This window comes from Octopus bimaculoides, chromosome 8 (assembly GCF_001194135.2).
Source record: "Octopus bimaculoides isolate UCB-OBI-ISO-001 chromosome 8, ASM119413v2, whole genome shotgun sequence".
Classification (NCBI taxonomy): domain Eukaryota; kingdom Metazoa; phylum Mollusca; class Cephalopoda; order Octopoda; family Octopodidae; genus Octopus; species Octopus bimaculoides.
Window position 1 is genome coordinate 51,336,970 of NC_068988.1, and position 4,731 is coordinate 51,341,700.

The window sequence follows — 4,731 nt, forward strand, 5'->3', positions numbered from 1 at the left end:
ATATATATATATATATATATACATATATAATGGATATTAAAACGAATGGTCTACACTTGGTAGCTTACTGGTAAAGCACGGTCACTTTTACAGTGATCATTATGTATATGGTAAATGAAAGACGGAAGATGGAATATACGAGAATTTATTATTAATCACGACAATTGTTTTGACACATCTAGCATCGATTCCCCATGGGTGGGGCACTCAACAACTGGTTCAGGTGCATCCGGTGGTGCAGATGTATCTCGTCAGGTGATAAATACATACAACTCATTAAAATAACTGTTCCCGTTTTGTAGAAAGAAAAGTGGACAGTTGAGAAATTCAAATGGATACTCAACAGCGGCATGTTCGTCGATGGTAGTATCAATGGAAACAAACGTTGAAGCATCTCCAGGTAGAATGTGGAGGAGTTCATGGTTTACTTTATCAACGCTATCATTCCAAGATGCTAAAATAGTTCTCTCTGCGAACCATGCTATGTTTGTGAAGTTGTCTTGCAATGTGGGAAATACCTTTTCTTTAAGCTCAGCCAATGTAGACACCATGTGTCCACATTACAATATATGCTGCTGCAGGGTGTTATTCAACAGTAAGGCGCCATTTTCAGTTTGTAGAAGTTGATGAGAAAATTCCTCAGATAAGGGGTCGTTGTAGAGATGAGCTCGCATATTCTTGCTTAATGAAAGGTGACGAACAAACCTCCACAGAGGTGAAGACTTCTTCAGACACACATAGACCTCATCAGCTCTCGTACCCCGTGGTATTACTGGTAATATTTGACGGAAGTCCCCTGCAAGGATAACAGCTATGTCCCCATAATGGCAGTATTGTTTCTAATATACCTTAGTGACATACCTAGGGCTTCTAGTGCACCACAGTGTGCCATCGTGCATTCATCCCAGGAAATATGTGTAGTTTGGAGCAGAACTTTCGCCGTCGGTGATCGTTTTAAAATATTGCACATTTGAGCATCCATTAAAGTTAAATTGAAAGGTAATTTGAACGTTGAGTGAGCTGTTCGTCCACCAACAAAGTTGCTGCTGTCCCTGATGATGCAACTGCAGTCCCTAAGTTTTCCATCTGCCATATTTTTGCCAGAAGTAGGTTAAGTAGAAACATTTTCCCCGTTCCTCCTGATATATCAATGAAGAAAAGACGTTCTTCTCCTTGCAAGGTAGACACTACTATTTCATCGTAAACAGACCTTTTCTCAGCTTGCAATAATGGTTCACTATCATCAAGTTGCCTTTTCAGGTCATCCAAGTCGTATGCTCTTTCTCAAATGACTTCTCTTGAAAGGCCCTGATGTTCAGCTGAAAGTGTTGGAATGCCGTAGTCGGATAAGCTTTTGTCCCACCCCCACCCCACCCAATGGAATTAAGCATGTCTTCTAAATACCGTCGAGCTTCATGAAGTATGAATAATCCGTTAGCCGTGGATTCTTTCCCCGCCACTATTATCTAGCCAAAGTCATAACAAAACACGTCTCCTAGTATAGAAGAACTTTAGATGATTAGAGAAAATATACTGTTTCTACTAGTCAGCAAATAAAATGATAGTTATGAGCTATTGTCATTGTTGTTGTTGTAGCTGTTGTTTTTGTTGTTGTTGTTGTTGTTGTTGTTGTTGTTGTTGTTGTTGTTGTTGTTGTTGTTGTCGTCGTCGTCGTCGACGTTGTTTCAGTTCATCTCAGATCATCCTATCTTTTCATTATATCTAGAATGGGAGCGGCGGATTAGCAGAATCGTCAGAGCATCGTACAAAATTCTTCAAGGTATTTCTTCAGGCTCTTTACATTCTGGGTTCAGATCCCGTCGAGGCCATCTTTACATACATTTTATTCTTTCGGACTCGAAAAAAAAACAAAACAAAAAAAAAATTGTAGTACCAGTCTAGTACTGAGGTCGATAGTCTCGATTAACCACCACCACTAGCAACTTCCAATTGCTGACTTTGTGCCTAAATCAGAATTCAGTATGTATCTAAAACAAATTAACGGACTTGTCTTTCCTTTTTAAAACACTAGGGTGTGTATGATTTGCGGGAGATTTCGATCCCAATTGGACTAGGTCGAAAAACAAGTAGAGGGAATTTCATTACCCCGGGTCAGATCTTATGTAATAATGTTCTACAACTTAGAATGAAATCATAGATATAGCAATTTTTTATGTACGAATAGCAGTGTAATGGAGACAGTTTAGAAGTTAATAAGTAGGCGCGAACCTTCGGTGTCTTATGACGAGGCTGTTACATTCATTAGAGAGGTAGTGTGACAAAACAAACATTTATCATGAGAGAAATGTGTATAATATTTCTTGTAAATTCATAACGTTCCCACCCATTGGTATATGTGTGTTTGTGAGTATGGTGGGGGTTGGGATTAATTGATTAAAGATCCAGTCTTTACTCCCTGGAGCATCGCATGAAAGTATATAAATAAAGATAGAGAGAAAGAAAGATACACGTCTTGGGAGTGGAAACTGCTAGACGGAAACTCTGCGGAAGCTAATGGCATGTGTATGTGTGTGCGTGTGTGTGTGTGTGTGTGTGTGTGTGTGTGTGTGTGTGTGTGTGTGTGTGTGTGTGTGTGTGTGTGTCTGTGTGTTTGTGCGTACGTGCATATTGTGTTGTGTATGTGTGTACATGCACACAGATGTGAATACAAATATATACATATGGAAACAAAATATCGTACACACGCATACACATATTCATATGCGATTATGTGAGCAAGTAGAGCAAAAAAAAAGCACTCGATACATGAAGCAGAGTACATAATTATTGGAAAACACTGTCAAAGAAAACTTTCAGACGAGTAATCTTTTATGACGTTTCTTGGAGAATCGACGGTGAAACTACGATGAAACGCTAGAGCAGATTAATGTTTTTCTCTTCCATTTTTTTCTTTTCTGTTTTCTTCTGATGAACGACAAGCGTCCGAAACGTGGAGACTCTTTCCCTTCTTTTTTCAGTGTTAAAGTAATACGACATTTGTTAAAACTTACCTCTCCCGTGCTGTCTTCATTTTATGCACATTGTCTAAGATATATATATATATATATTCTTTTATTCTTTTATTCTTTTACTTGTTTCAGTCATTTGGTTGGGGCCATGCTGGAGCATCGCCTTTTAGTCTAAGAAATCGGTCACTGGACTTATTCTTTGCTAGCCTGGTACTTATTCTATCGACCTCTTCTGCCAAACCGCTAAGTTATGGGGACGTAAATATACCAACGTCGGTTGTCAAGCCCTGGGAGAGGGAGATATACAGACACAAAGCCACACACTTAAATATATACATATATATATACGACGGGCTCAGTTTCCGTCTACCAAATCCGCTCACAAGGCTATGGTCGGCCCGAGGCTATAGTAGACGACATTTGCCCAAGATGCCACGCAGTGGGACTGAATCCGGAACCATGTGGTTGGGGAGCAATCTTCTTACCACACAGCCACGCCTGTGCCTATATATACATATATATATAATATTATATTGTATGTTATGTTATATTATATACATTCATACATGCATACATACATACATACATACATACATACATACATACACATAAATGTATGTATGATTACATATATGTATGTATATATTGAATGCAACATACAATAGATTCTTAAATTCATAATATACTAAAATTCCCTTCTGTGCTAGAGCAGAAAATAAAAGTTAGCAGTAATTTGTTACAGACTCTGAAAGACAAGAGGAGATAATTTTGTAAAATAAATATACTAGAAAAGCAATTTCATTTTTGCTTACGATCTAGAGCGAAAGATGGACATATACTTCGGTTTGTTTGACCTCATCAGTATTGTACAATGTAACCGAGTCTGCAGATTAGTGAATATTTACAAACACAGTTATGTATATTTTCGGCCAAGGCTAACTGACGCAATTAGAAATATAGAGAGCGAAATTGAATAAGTCAGAGAGACCAACAGAATTGATTTAAACAAAAATCATCAATAAATTAGATACCTATTTAGTACGGCCGTCAGTACGCCACTGTTTAAGCGTAATTATCCAAATAGCGATATTTCCTGTATACAAAGACACACACACACACATCATCATCATCATCATCATCATCATCATCATCATATATTATGTATGTATGTATGAATGTATGTGTGTGTCTGTGTGCATGTGTCTTTTCTCTTTTTAAACTGGTGAGGCGTAATTTGGGAGAGACTTGAATGCCATTTCCAGCATTCAAACTACCACTTATAGTATGTCTTATTAATCGCTTTCGCTATCGCATTTGGCTCTCTCATTAGCTCATTTTGTGTGTGTGTGTGTGTGTGTGTGTGTGTGTGCACGTGTGTACATATATGTGTGTGTGTGTATGTATGCATGTATGTATATATGTATGCATGTATGTATATATGTATGCATGTATGTATATATGTATGTATATGTGTGTGTGTGTGTCTATGTATGTATGTATGTATGTATGTATGTATACACGTGTAGAGCGTGTTTATGTAGTGTTTACTACGAGCTAGAAAGGGTTTAACACGCAACGTGACCTGTGAAACTGACACTATCTAGTTACATAACGCATTTCCTTTACGTCTACAGACACAAATGTAAAGGGAGAATGTAAGAAAGCCTGACTGATATACCGGACTGGTTTTGAATGTTTGCTAAACGGAACAAGTTAACTGACTATCTGCGTGAGTGCGTATATGTGTGTGAAGGTGTCTGTG